Source organism: Pezoporus wallicus, unplaced genomic scaffold (assembly GCF_028554395.1).
Source record: "Pezoporus wallicus isolate ANWC-B61680 ecotype Strahan unplaced genomic scaffold, APGP_CSIRO_Pwel_v1 contig_14349, whole genome shotgun sequence".
Lineage (NCBI taxonomy): Eukaryota > Metazoa > Chordata > Aves > Psittaciformes > Psittacidae > Pezoporus > Pezoporus wallicus.
Window position 1 is genome coordinate 57,186 of NW_026635006.1, and position 14,925 is coordinate 72,110.

Here is a 14,925-nt window from a genome sequence, read left to right on the forward strand (position 1 = left end):
CCAACCCCCCCAGCTCCCTCCCAGCTCCCTTTATATGCTGGTAATCAGGGAAAACTGGGAGCTGCTACTTCAGCCAAGGGCACAAATACCTGTGGCTGCGCAGGTGCATTGGACGAACCCTGGAATTCCACCCTGGAATTCCACCCAGCCCTCCTCATCCTCCTGGATTCTGAAGCCCTCAGGGGGAGCTGCAGGAGCTGGTTGGTTTCCTGCATTGCGTGTGCAACCTGGCTGCTCTCATCTTCGTCTCTACAGGGCTGGTGGTGTGTGAATGGGTTCAACATGCTGGGGCCAGCTGGGATCTGGGAAAAAGGGCGCGTTTAGTCCCTGGATCAGCTGTTTTCATGGCAAAAAGGCAGGAGTTTGGTCCCAGAGCAGATCGTGGGAGGCCACGTTCTCCACTTCCAGCAAGCATTAAGGCAGAGTCCCAAAGGTCACTGTGATTGCATCCTTGAACGTGACAATATGGAGCAGATGAAGGATACCAGCTGTTTCCTCCGTGTTGGGAGCATCCTGCTGCTCCCAAGTGAGAGCTGAAGGTTCTGTTGCTGGACACGAGAATCTGCTGCTGGGCACATCGCGGGGGACAGGCGGGGGGACACCGGGGGATGTCGCCGGCAGAGCCTGCCGGTAGAGACGGGGCTCTGCAAAGCCTCCGCCTGCCACAAGGGGATGCCGGAGGCCGCGGGAGGAGGTTTTCGGTGTTCTTTTGGGGTAAGAAACTTGCACATCGACGTCGTGGCATCCTCCAGATGTGATAGCATCAACTCAGATGTGATGGCATCATCCCAGATGTGACGGCATCCTCCAGATGTGATAGCATCAACTCAGATGTGATGGCATCATCCCAGATGTGACGGCATCCTCCAGATGTGATAGCATCAACTCAGATGTGATGGCATCATCCCAGATGTGATGGCATCCTCCAGATGGGACGGCATCATCCCAGATGTGACGGCATCCTCCAGATGTCATAGCATCCCCCCATATGGTGGCATCCTTCCAGGCATCACCAGAGCCTCCCTGCCTGGGAACCGGTTCCTTAGGGACACCCTGAACCCAGCTAACAGGAAGAAGGACCTGGAGCACTGCACCTGGCAGAGCATCACCCCCTCAGGAGCATCCCTGCAGGTTATGAAGGCCAGGAAGCAGCTGGAGGCCAGCCCTCATCCTTCCCCCCCTGCCCAGGGTCCCGTTGGGAGCACTGAGCCCGGTGGTCTGGCCCAGGTCACTCAACCCTCACTGCCTGGTCATCTCCATCACAAAACCAGGGCGCAATAACTCAGCATGGAAGGGAAGTGGAGGGCGTTGATTTAAACATGGGGACTGGCTCTCCTCACCCTGGCCCTCCTCAGCATGAGCAGGGCTGGATCATGGCCCCGTGGTGACACCTTCTGCACTCGGGTGATGCCTGGAGAAGGAGCGGAGCAGCAGGGAAAGGGCTGGAGGTGGGGAGGTGTCTGGTGTGCCCCTGCCCTGCTGTAAATCAGTGCTGGGTGTCACCGGAGGAGGTGACAAAGCCACCCCTTTGCAGGCAGTGCAAACCTGGGGTCAGGCTGTGATTTACTGTGTGAGGGCGGCTGCGGTTCTGGTGCAAGCAGGAGTTTTGCTGGGGCTTGGTGGGGGTTTGTAGTGAAGGGTGATGTGAAGGTTCCAAACCATGGTGCAACCTCCTCTGCCTTCCCCATCAGCTGCGTGGCCACAGACCCAAACCATCTGCCTTCACTGCTGCCTGCATCCCTTTCCCTTAGCCAGAGCACTGCGGAGCAGGGATTGCCTCCTGGCATGCCAAGGAATGTCACTGTCTGCAAGCAGTGAGGACAAAGCCATCCCTGTATCCACCTGTGCATCCATCCCTCCATCCAGCCCTGCCTCTGTGCATCCATCCCTGCATCCATCACACTCTGCTCAAGGAGCTGCTGCCTGCAATGGGACAATAACCCCTTGTCCTGCTCCTGCCTCGTGTGGTGCCATCCCATCCCCGGAGGTTCCACACGTTGAGCAGGGAGGCACCCGCCTGCCTGCTCCAGCACGTGCTTAAAACCAGGGGATTTCACTGGGATTTACCTGGAATACACCGTAAATCGCCTTACCCGAGGCTGTGGGCAGGTGCCTGGGATGTCGTCTCAGCCCCAAGCTGGACTGAGGGGGTGTGTGGGGAGCAAGGTGCAGGATGGGGCTCTGGGAAGCAGGATATTGAACCAGCTTCATTGCAGCCAGTCTCCATCCTCAGGGGCTGGTGGGATGCTCCTGATTCCCACCGTCCTGTCTCATTGAGGACCTTGGGTCAAAAGAACCAAAGAAATGCCAAGAAAGAGGCTTTTCTGATTAAATTCCAGCCACCGGGAGCCAGGGATCAATTCCAATTTCTCTCTTCTTTTTCTCTTTGGAAGTGGGTGGGGAAGTGCTGGGAATGGCACAGGAGAAGGGGGAGGAAATCAGACTTGCTAATTCCCCAGCTGTAATTATAGCTAAAGAGGAGCGTGAGGTCCCTGGTGTGTGCGGGGTGATTCAGGGCTGCTCGGGGAGGCCTCAATGAGGTTTGGCAGGAGAGGGGCTCAGCCCTCCCTCCCCGGTAATTGTGTTCCTGGTGCCGCAGATGGTGCTGGCTCCGGATCCTTGCTATAAAGAAGATGGATCGTGGCGGGCGGAGGGCGACGGCATCGTGCCTCCATGAGGAGCGTTATCCATCAGGCCCTTTACGAGGCAGCAGTAGCCGGCACAATAAGGAATTGCCCAGCAGGTAAAGGCCATCACATGCAGTGTCCCTGTCCCCAGCCACGGCCCTGCTTTTCCAGCCCATCTTCCTGGTTGTCGCTTCCCAAATCCCCATAGAAGCAGCTCTTCACCGGGGTGACGCGGCACCGTCATGCCTGTACGTGGCTCAGTGCAGGAGATGCCCGTTATTCCCCTGATATTCCAGACATCTCCATGCTCTTGGAAGAGCCGTGAGGTCCCGGCTGCCTGGAAGGGGGCTGAGGAAAAGGCTGGAAATGAGCCCCAGCACCACAGTGAAGGTCCCATGGGGTGGTGCTGAGGAGTGTGAATGAAGGAGTTGATTGTTTCAGGGCTTGGCTGGGTCACCTCCAGGTATTTCCAGTGGCTCCGTGTGATCCTTTTGGAGCCTGGGGCAAAACAGGGGCCAGAGGGACCCTAACAACTGTCCCGAGGGGCTGAGCACAGGGAGAGAAGCAGGGTCCTTGGCTCCGTAAGTAGATGCTGAGTTATCTGCTCCCACAGGCAATAAATGGAGATGGGAGAGTGCAGGGATGGGATCCGCATCCGCCGGGAGCATCACGGTGTGGAAGGGAGGGTGGGATCCCCCGGGCACGGGGAAGGGACTGGGATGGAGCCGGGTTTGGTGATTTACAAGATGTGACAAGGCCAGTGCAGGATGATGGATAGGAGGTGGGTAACGGCGCTGCCCAGCTGGGCCCTGCTGCTGTCAGTGCAGGGGAGAGGATGTCCCCAGCTATTCATCATCCTTCCAGGCCCCTGCGGCGCTGTGGACACCCCGTGTCCAGCACACACGGATTAACCCTTTCCAAGGGGGCAAATCCTGCCGTGCGCATCCTGGCTGCAGCAGGGGGATGAGGTTTCGCTCTCATCCCGTCCCATTCAGTGGGATGCTGCTGCAGGGGAAGCAAGCAGGGCTTGTTCCTGCATGAAAAAGAGTCCATCCGAGCAGGATCAGGCCCGGCAGTGTCAGAGTATCCTGGTGATCCCAGCCCTGCTTCAGCAGTGGGGAAACTGAGGAACAAAGCTGTGAGGGGCTGGGCTCTGTTCTGCTCACCAGCAAGAAGCCGCCTCCTCACCCTACCTGGGTGCTGCTTCCCATCCCGAATAAACCCCAAACAGCCCCTGATGGAGCACTTTGGGCAGATCAAAGGCTTTTTCCTCCACCGTTTAGAGGAGAATCCTGGTGTTTGAGGCAGGATCTCTTTCAGCATCACCGTGGTGGGAGATGCTGGGTGCCATTCCCTCCCCGACAGCCCCGCGTGCCGGGGTGCAGCTGTAACCCAACGCTCCCATTCCTGTCATGTTTTACATGGCCGGGCATGTGGTTATATTTTGATTTTCCAACCTTTGCTTTTCCCAAAGGAGGGAATGAAAGGGTCACTTTATTGTGCCTCCCGAGAGCCCCCCGGCTGCCGAAAAAGCAGATGCCTTCTGCTTAATCTGCCCTGTTGCTATGTAAACCTCCTTCCTGCTTTGATGTCCCCTATAAATACTCCATGTGTTTCCAATAAACTGGCATTTTTATCACTGGAGCTGTTAAAGGCAGATCTGTGTCAGATTTGTCCCTGAGCTCGGCCGGGGCTTCTCTAGGATCACCTCCCTGCCCTTGGAAAGGGGCTCATTGGAGCCGGGAATGGGGGTTTGGGCAGGGGCTGTGCTGCTCCCAGCACGATGGGATGCTAAGCCCTGGGCATGGGACCACCACTGCCCTAAGGGCTTTGCCTGCCCCATTGGGCTCCTCCTCGCAGCCTGGTCTCTTCCAGCCCCTAATTCTGCAGTTTAAATGATGGGATGAGGGCAAAGAGGGCGCAGGGAATGTAACCCAGCGCCCTTCCATGGGGAGCAGCCCCGCAGCAAGGACCTGCCTCCCTTTTGTTAACATCATTGCACCGAGCTTCTCGGGTGAGCCCCACCTCACCTGCTCCCAGAGCCCTCCTCCATCTCCCTACAGTTCCCCCCTGCCCTTTGGCTGATATAAATCTCTCTGATTATCATTGTCACCCAAGGATGGAGCTCAAACTTCCCCCTGCTCCCAGCATCACGGTCACGGGTGCATCCCTGCATCCTACTGCTGGCAGTGATGCTGGCAGCGTGCGAGTCTTTGGGATGCTCAGCCCTGGGGGGAGAGCATCATCCCTGCTTCTCTGCAGCGGGACATGCTCTGGGGTGGATGAGTCCCCCCCATCCTTGGGATGTTTGGGAATGAGGGCTGAGTGTGGCCCGGGGCATTCAGTCTGTGTGACAGAGCGGAGATGGATGTGTGTGGTATCTCAGAGGGGTGTTGGATGCAGGGGACCATGGTCTGGGGCTTCCCAAAGCTCTGTGTGAGGGGTGTGAGTGATGCTGTCACTCTAAAAGACCCTGGTGGGGCACAAGCTCTGATTTGAACCTTTCCAGCCTCGGATGCTCCTACAGGAATGGGCTTTGTGCTGCGGGATGGCAGCTTCATCTCATCCCCCTGGAGCCTGCATCTTCCTCCTCGTGCTGCTGCATCCTTCCCAGGGGAAGATGCTCCTGCAGCTCCTGGTGCCCGCTTCAACCACGCTCTGGTACAGCCAACACTGAGACCCCATCAAAGCCCAAATCCCAGTGGTTCCCTGTTGGGAAGCAGGGGGAGGGGCTGTTGTAGGGATCTGTAATCCCTGTTTTGGCCTGAACCGCGGTGTCGGGAGCATGGCTGATATATGCTGCAAGAAGAGGGGTCGGCAGCGCCGGTATTCTTTATCCTGACAGGGCAATGAAAGTGTTATGTAGTCGTGACGCCTCCCTGCTGCTCCCCCCCCCCCTTGGCCTTTATCAACCTGAAAGAGCCCAGGATCCTATTTATAACCTAACCTGAATTGTGCAGGGCCTGGGGAAGGGGCCACAAAGAGCAGTGATTTATGGAGGCGGATAAAACAATGCAGACCCTCCACGCTCTGCCCCGGCCTGGAGGGGAGACCCCTTCACCCAGCCCTGGGGTAGGGGGGGGTGTCCAAATGCTCCTGCTTGCTTTGCACAAGGTGAAAGCAGCCCCTGTGCTGGTTTATGGGGTTGGGATGGGAAAGGGAGCTTCCCGGGATGCTATTCCCCAGCCAGGGCACTACCACTGCTCTATGGACCATGGTCTGCTCGGTCCTTCATGTGTGGTTGTTGAGTGTTTGTACCTCTGCTGCCCACCCCGAGATGTCCATGGGGGTCTCTCTGATACCATTGGATAGGTTTGAAATGAAGGACTTGGATAAAAAGTGCTTCCTGATGGCACTGACAGATTGCAAAGCCCCTGATCCCACAGGGAAGGGGAGGGCTGACAGCGGAGTCCTCTCCCCAAGGTCAAACCACTTCCATCCCTCACCCTCGCCTTCCTAATGACAGTGTCAGTGTCTCCCTGTGCCACCCATCCTCCTGTATCCCAGCCCGCTGCCCACATTGCCCCCTTCTTCCCCTTTTCCGGGGGTCACCAATGGGCCTCCTGCCCCTTGTGCATCCCTCAGGTTATTGCTGATGACTTTGGCATTTGGAATACCTCCCTTTGGAGCTGTGACACGTTGATGCTTGAAGCAGCACAGCAGGGTTTGGACTCTCCCTATGGCCTAATCACTGCCAGATTGCCGGGCCCCATCCTTGGGGTTGTAGCTGCACATGTGGGAAAAGTCACCCTCACCCCAGCTCCTTGGGAGCAGGTTCTGCAGAGAGAGATGCAGCACCAGGTTAAGCTTATCCATGTTTTCCAGGGCAGGAGGACCTGGAAGCTGAGCTGAGCAGCACCAAGTGCTTCATTAGGGATGCTCTACCTGTGGGTGGGAATCTCCGTCATCCCAGCTCTGGATCATCAGCTGAGGGTTGATGTGCTGGCTCCCGCCGCGGTGCTGGTCCATGAGCTGCAGTTTCACACTGAAGAGCTCAATGAGGGTGTTTCTCCTATCTGAGCTAATCCATTCTCATCCACGCCGAGGTCAGGCAGGGTGCAGGCGCTGCAACCCGAGTGAGAACAGCTCTTGACAAGGGAGCTCTCGCTCTGCTTTCCATCAAGCGTCAGCCCTGCTGCCATCAGAGCTTCCCTTTGGTGCCAGAGCCAGGGACACGGCACATCCCTGCTGCTGGATTGGTGCTGGGGGCTGCCAGCCTGGTGTCCCTGTGCGAGCAGAGCCATGGGATGGGGCAGGAGGAGCGGGATGCTGATGGATGGGAGACCCTGGGGGTATAAGGAGGCGATGGAGCTGCTGATGCATGTTCCTGGCCCTTCCTCCCTCCCCTTTGCACATTTGGGGTTTTGATTCCATTCACCCTGAGGGGGAAATTGGGGGTTGAAATCCCACATCTGCCTTCTGGAATGCATTCACCCTGCTCCTTCAGCTTCTAGCTCCTCCTCAGCCCTCTTCTGCTTCCACCACAGCTTCAACTCATGGGACAACTTTCATCTCCATGAGCAAGAAGGACCAAATCTGGACTTGTATAAGCCTGGGAATGGTCACCCAATTGGTCTCTGTCATAAACCCAAGTACTGGGATGAAGCCCCCTTCTCTTCTTCCAAAACTTCACCAAGTTTGAGGCCCACATCTTTAGATTTAGGCCTTTCTCCATCAAAATGATGCTCTTCCTTCCTGCTTTCCGGAGCTCAGAGGCACATCCACGATGGGTTTGAAGTCCTGCTCCCTCATCTAAAGTCCCGCAGAGGTTCCTCAATGGAGACATTCACAACATCTGAGACAACACCCTCCTGGAGTTCATGTTTCATTGTGCCTTGATTTATCATCTCTTGAGTTAATCATTGACCTTAGCTTTGCCTCAGTCAATATTTACCTCCCTAGCTCAATAAATCTTGACGTTCACCTCAACAGAAGTCAATATCTCTTTAGTGTTTATCTATTCCTTCTGGTGCTCATTTTGCTGAAAGCTTTTCCTTATCCTCATGAAGCTCTCTTGGCACCTGGAGAGGAGCAACCTTTGCTTATCCACTATAGACAGAGCCTTTGCTTCTCTCCGTGGGACACCACGGACACGAGCCAGGCAGCTGGCAGGCAGCTGATGGGTGCTGTTCTCCTGAGCCCACTGCTCATGGAGGGGATCCACCTGTGATGGGACAGAGGAGGGAGGGGTGCTCTTAAAGATGCTGTTTCCATAGGCTGAATAATCCTCCCCTCTGAGCACTCAGGTCTCAACTGCTCCTCACTTCTGTCCTCATGGGACACGCTGCCTGGAAGTGGCTGCACAAGGCTGAGGACACACTTCCATGGGTTCTCCTCTCTTATCCCTACTGCCAGAGTCTGGGCTCCTGGCTCTGGGGCAGCTGCCACATCCTGTAACACTGGGTATGAGCAGAGATGTGGCCTTACAGCCATCCAGAGTGGGAATGAGTCTCTGCTCCTTGACTCCCGTTGCACGTCCTCTTGCCCACCAGGCCATAATCCTTGCTCTCTGTGCCCCCGTGAGCAGGAGAAGGGAAGAACCCTCAATCCCGAGCTCCTGCCTCCAACTTCTAATATTCTAATTGAGTGAATTGACCTGGAGGAGTCTCTTGAGCTCTGCCCGACCTCTTAAACAACAGGTCAAGGATTTAGCGTGGCGGCGCTGACCTCTTCCCTTATCTGCTAATGCTGCTCCTCTCTCAATTAGCTCCCGTCCCCCGACCCAGGGAAGTTGGGAACCACTTGGCAGGCATCAGAGGGGGCTTCCTCCATGCCCTGACATGGAGATCATTGCAGCTCCCTTTGGATTTGCTGCCGCTCTCCTGCAGCATCCTTCCGCAGGGATGTGTCCTCCGTGCCCGGGCAGCTCCCTCCTGCGTCCAGAAGATGGACTCACATCCACTGGGGGAGGTTGAACCTCTCTAGGTAACCCTTCCTTGCTCCATGCCACCTTCTCCCATCCAGCACAGCCGGCTGGTCCAGCCCCGCGCTCGCTCCACAGGGAGCATCATTCCACGTTTATGGGCATCTGAGATCGGTAAAGCCATAAAGCTCTGCCTGGGCCAACGCTCCCTTCCCAAGAGCCCGCTCTGGGGAGCAGCCCTGGCTCTCCCAGGCCTGTTCAATTAGCACCGGGCTCCGCATTCCAGAGTATAAATATCTGCCATTGTGGTGCTGAGGAATGCGAGTGTGGTGGGCTCTAAAATTAAAGAGCTGGGACGGAGGCATCTCGGGTTACCAGAAACAAGACTCCATTGTGCTCCCGTTGGGGCTTTGCTGGCTGGATGTGAGCGTTTCCAAACCGCCTGGTTGAATGCGAGGGACAAAGTAGCCTTTAATGGCACAAGTTTTATACAACTCTGGAGTCAGACCCCTCCAGGGTACCCCATGTGCAGCGTGTGAGGATGCTCCAGGGGTTGCAGTGGTACCCAGAGGGGTTTCTGTCCTCTGTACGGGATGCTCCAGGGTCCTGGTCTCTTCTCCTGCCTCAGCTCTCCACATCTTTAAACACATGAGGCTGGGGTCAGGGTTAACTCGCACCCTGTGCCGCAGGGAGGAAGGTGCTGCAGGATCCCATCCCTCGCACACAGCCGCTGCTCCGCTCTGTTTAACACCAGGGATGCTCTGCTGATGTTTACTGGACATGAGGCCACTTGTGCAGAGGAATTTCTGGCCCCTGGACAAAGCTGCTGCTGGGGAAATGATTTCCCTTTGTTCTTGACAATGTACCCTGCAGAAGGAGTGGGAAATGGGTCAGGGTGGGTTTGTGCTGGGGCTGCACTGGGGATGTGCGGGTGCTGTTTGACCTCCTTCTATGACAATGGAAAGGGAAGCTCCATCCTGATGAGTCCTGCCTGGAGCCAAATCCTTCAGGAGAAGCTCTCCCTGTTTCTCACTGCAAATCTGAATGCCTCCTTGGCTGGACATAAGGAGCAGGGTTAGAAAGGAGGCAGGAATCAGCTGGATGGAAGGAGCAGAAAGTCAGATTTGCCCTTTATTTGCTGGTTTATTCCACTCTTTATAGGATGGATGCAGCTCGTCACAAGGGGGGTTGCTTCTGAGAGCTCCCTCCCTGTGCCTGGTGCAGCTCTAGCTTTGCATTCCCACTTCCTCCTCCCTGCTCCTACTGGTGCAGCAGGAGGGATGCTGGGATGCAGCGAGCTGCTGGGACAGCTCTGATCTTCCCTTCCTTGGATGAGTGTTTCCTTTCACATCTTACCTTGGTGATGGCTGGCAGTGTGGATGGAGCTGCCACAGGGATCCCGGATCCCCCTTTGCCAAGGGTCCTGCTGCTTCCTTCTCATCCCACCCCATGCACATGGGCTTTGATTGCGGCTCCCAGCCCGAACGCCTGCTTGTGATGCAGCAAGAACACAGCGAGCTCAGTGAATGTGGAGCTGTTTCCTGTTGCTGTGTCCCCTGAGCAATCAATTTATGGCCCCTAAAGCTCCTCTAAGTGGATTTAGCCTCTCAAGATAAATCTTTTCCCTTTGTGCACCCGGAGCGCGGCCCCGGTTCTGCGGCTGCTGTTGTTAAATCAGGCGTTCAGGGGGATTAAACCCCAGGGATGGATCCAGGGACGGACCCATAGCTAGAACAGGGCTGGACCCATGACTAGGACATAGCTGGACCCGTGGCTGGACCCATGGACCAAGAGGTAGTGGCCGCATCCCCAAAGCATCCTCATAGTCATGGCCTTTGATTTATATTTTAATTAAGGGCCATGTTTGCCCTGGGGGAAGATTTTAGGCCTGAATTACGGCTCCTACACAAACGGGCTGAACAAAGAGCTCCTGGAAGCCCTCTCCCTGCTGCCTTCCTCTGCCCCCCAGCAGAGATAAGCCCATGAGGACCCTCCTTGGGATGGAGCGGGATGCTGGGGCTGCTGCTTATCCCCGGGAGCCACTTTAGGTAAATAAAGCTGCCAATGGAGCCTCTGCCCTCTCCATCTCTGCACAGTGAACGGGGTCCCTGTGCTGGGGCTGATGCTCTGGGGCTCAGGGCTTGCCCGTTGTGCTGCTCCCCTTTGGCAAAGTGGGGACCACGGCCCTTCTCCACCATGGTGGGGGGCAAAGCAGCTGGCCTGGGGTTCTGTCCTTCCATAGGGGGACATAAGGAAGGGAATGGAGGCAGCTTCACCTCTCGATGGGGAGGAGGAGGTGGGTTTGGGATACTCGCGATGGGGGATGCAGCCCCTGGCTCCAGCCCTCTGCTTGTTCTGGGCTGGAACAAGCCCTATTAACTACACAGGCTTTAAGCACAACCAGATGTGGGAGATGAAGCTGTTAAACTCCTTTTGTGCTCTCAGCAGAGGCTGAGGGGGGGTCCCAGCCCAGCGGCTGCAGTTACTGAACCCAGAGGCTCCACTGGTGCCACTTAGATCGCTCACATGTGACAATTCAGTGCTGAAACCAAGACTGAGGCTTGTGCCGCCCGAGCTCCTTCCCCAGTCACTGCTTATTCACAAGCATCCTCTCCTCCAGAAATGCAGTTCAAGCTCTTTTTAAGGAGGAAACCCCCTCCAAGAGGCAGTTTCTGGAGGATGAAGGGCACAAGAGCTCATGTTCCCTCTTAGGGGATGCTGCGCTTCCGCTCTTGTCACCCGGCGCAGGTACCCCCTAATCCTGGGAGCGGCGAGGATCCAGCGCCAGTAAATCAGGAGCTCTCTGTGATTTGATGGAACGTTCATAAATCAGACAAATGAAAATAGCTCGAGCCTTGTAAAGCATAAATCAGGCTCCGGCACGCTGCTATAGAACAACCTGGAGATTGATGGCTGTCTGCCTGCATGAGGGAGCCTGGGAAGATGGCCCAGCTCCTCCCCACTTCCCACTGCCTGTCCCACTGCTGCTTCCTAATGGCACGCCATTAGACCTGGCCTATGCCCAGCTTCTGTAACTGGTTATACTGGCACAACTGGTCTCCACCCCCAGCTGCAGGCTTGATGCTCACAGCTTCTCCATTCAACCCAGTCCATGTCTCAGCACCCTCACAGGGAAGAGCTTCTGCCTAAGAGCTCATCTCAGTCTCCCCTTGGGCAGGTTAAAGCCATTCCCCTTGACCTGTCCCTACATCCCTTTGTCCAAAGCCCCTCTCCATGTTTCTTGGTGCCCTCCATGGACCCCTTGATCCAGGCGGGATCAAGCCCAGGGTTTGCAGGAGCCCTGTCCCGATGCCGCAGGTTTTACTGCTTTGGGAGGTGTGAAGAGTTAAGTGCTCGGCCCGAGGGCAATTGCTCCCTGACACGAAGGCAGCAGCGTGTTCCAGCAGGATAATCCGCTCTGCCTGCGGGGTTTATCCCTGTGCATGGGGCTTCCAGGGGGATTCGTGCATCTGAGGCCCCCTGAAAGCAGCCGTGTGCTTCCCAGACATCCCAGTGAGGGGTCCTCGTGCTGGGGAGCTGCTGGTTTCCCGGGATCCCCCCAGCTCTCTGCTCTGAGCATGATATGGGGTCTCTGTTCCTGCTGTGCTGGCAAAGTGGGGCTGGGATTCAAGTCTCCCTATAGCACTCCTCATCCTAATGGGGTGATTCCCTGGGATGCAGCCAGTGCCACAAGGCCACAAACTGTTGGTGTGCTGGGTTTTAAGAGCTGAAATGAGCTGAAACAGAGCAGCAAGACAGGTCCTGGACCAGCATCACATCCCCAGCATCTCCCTTCCAACCCCATCCCACCACACAGGGATGAGCCACTTCAGCTCAGCCTCTCATGGATTCATGGGCAGATTTCAAGCCCTTTGTAGCTGGAATTTCCAGCTCCCCCCAGTCCCGAGGGAAAAGGGACATTAAATAATTAGAGACCTCTTCAATTAGTGCCCCTGGCTCAGCGCTGGGCGCCCTGAGTGCCTCAGCCCTGCTCTCGCATCTGCTCCCACCGCACAAGCCGGGGCAGGGAGCTGTCACCCCTCCTTGAACCAGCAGAAAACATCAGCCTCACATGGCCAAAGCCCCCAGCCCTCGGATTATCCCGGTTTGGCCTCAAACCCCACTGTGAGCAGTGGAATTCTGGCTTCCCGGCGGGAGCAGGGAAACCCCCGTGGTCTGCAGGAGGAGGTGTCAGCGCGGATCTTCACTGATGGTCTCCATCACGGATCAAACCGCTGCACAAGTAACGAGTTTGGACTTTTGAGGAGGGGGATCATGGGCAGTGACTGGTGAAAAGGAGCGCTCTGACCCCGCAGCTCCATCCAGCCTTTCCTTGGCTAATGAGGGGGGGTGAACTCGGCAAGCAGAGAGGAATCCGGCTTCCCACTGCAATAAAAGGCAGTTTATACCCACTGAAACGGGAATGCCAGCCTCGTTTTACAGCTGCCTGGGATTAGCATCCTTAGATGCTGGGTTTAGGATGGCAGCACCCAGATACACACAGTCCTGGGCCTGCGATGCTGCAATGTCCGAGCCTGGATGACCATGGCTGACCATGGCCAACCTAACTGATGTGGTTGAGGTGGATGGTTGGAACCCCGCTGTCTCACAGGGTATGCGGGTGGGATATGGGCAGCGATGGGGAAGGTGGTGTCATCATTCCAGACCTGCCCTGAGCCAAACAGGAGGCTGAGCCGGAGCTGGAGCTGCCCTTGGATGAGCTGTGCTGGGGCACTGGGAGCGCGGGGCAGGTCCTGGTGCATCCGACTGGGATTTGCTGGGTTTTGGTGTTTTCCTGCAATCCTACACACAAAACTCATTCCTGGTGCTGTCATTTGGGATGCTTCCTCTGCTGGTGGATGGAGAAAAGGGACTCATGCAGGGATGCAGCAAGAAGCTGAATTCCTTTTCCTGTTGAATGTAGAAAAGCCCTGGATGCTCCTTCTGGAGCACCAGGTTTCTAGGGAATACCAGTGATGGGGAGGTGGTGGGGAGCGAGTTTTGAGGCATTTTCTGCTGATCATAAATTTACTGATGGAAATAAACTGGGAACCTCCAGATCCTGCATCACCCCTGGATCCGGCTGGGATCAGGCAGAGTATCCCTTCAGCTTTAATGTCTGCCCTAGTCCAGGCAACGCTCGCCTCCTCCTGCAAAGGAAAATATTCCCTAATCCCTGAGGGAATGACAACATTTGTGCGAGGCAAATAAGGCCATGATGTGATTACAGCAGGGAAGAGCCTGAGCTGGTTAAACAACATGAAGTGGGGCTTTGGAGAGTGAAGGGGAGGTGGCTGCTGGGTGTTCCTGGTGCAATCCCACCCCAAAAAGGTGAATTTTGGGGCACGGAGAAGGGAGCGCATGGCCCAGTGCCACAGTAAATGGGCTGTGCTGTGGCCACCTCCCATCGACACCGTATCCTTGGGGCAAATGGTTTATTTTTGCACGGTAAACTAATAGTAGGAAAGTATTCCAGGTATTTGGGATTCCTCCGAGCACTTCAGCAGCTGAGGACCCAGCCCATGGGCTGCAAATGGGTCCTTGGGGGTACAGAAAGGACTGGAGCTGGGGTGCAGGGCTCAGGGTGCTGAGGAGCTGGAGTACAGGGTGCACGGGGCTGGGGGGCAAGGGTGCTGAGGAATCAGGAAGCCATGGAGCACGTGGGTGCTGGGAGTCAGGGTGCATGGGTTCTGGGATGCTGTGGTGCAGGGATGCTGGGGTGCAGGGGTTCGGGTGCAGGGATTCTGGGGTGCAGGGATGCTGGGGTGCAGGGGTTCGGGTGCAGGGATGCTGGGACGCTGTGGTGCAGGGATGCTGGGGTGCAGGGGTTCGGGTGCAGGGATTCTGGGGGGCAGGGATGCTGGGGTGCAGGGGTTCGGGTGCAGGGATGCTGGGGTGCAGGGGTTCGGGTGCAGGGATTCTGGGGTGCAGGGATGCTGGGGGCCAGCGGATCGCCTCCAGGGATGCTGGGGTGCCGGGGGTCGCGTGCAGGGATGCTGGGATGCAGGGGTGCTGGGGTGCAGGGGTTCGGGTGCAGGGATGCTGGGGTGCAGGGGTTCGGGTGCAGGGATGCTGGGATGCAGGGGTGCTGGGGTGCAGGGGTTCGGGTGCAGGGATGCTGGGGTGCAGGGGTTCGGGGGCAGGGATGCTGGGGTGCAGGCGTTCGGGTGCAGGGATGCTGGGATGCTGCGGTGCAGGGGCTCGGGGTGCCGTGCTCTCGGTCGCCCTCTCTCCCGCTCCGCCTTTGTGCCGGGTGGGCAGCGGGGCCGGAGCGGAGCCTTTGCCAGCCCCATCCCTGCTCCCTGCCCAGGACCAGCTCCGCTCCGCTCCGCCCCGCGCTCCGCTCCGCCCCGCGGCCCGCTCCGCGGCGGCGCAGGGGCGGGACATGGGCGGCGGGCGGGGACCGGCCCCGGCCCCGGCCCCGGCCCCAGCCCC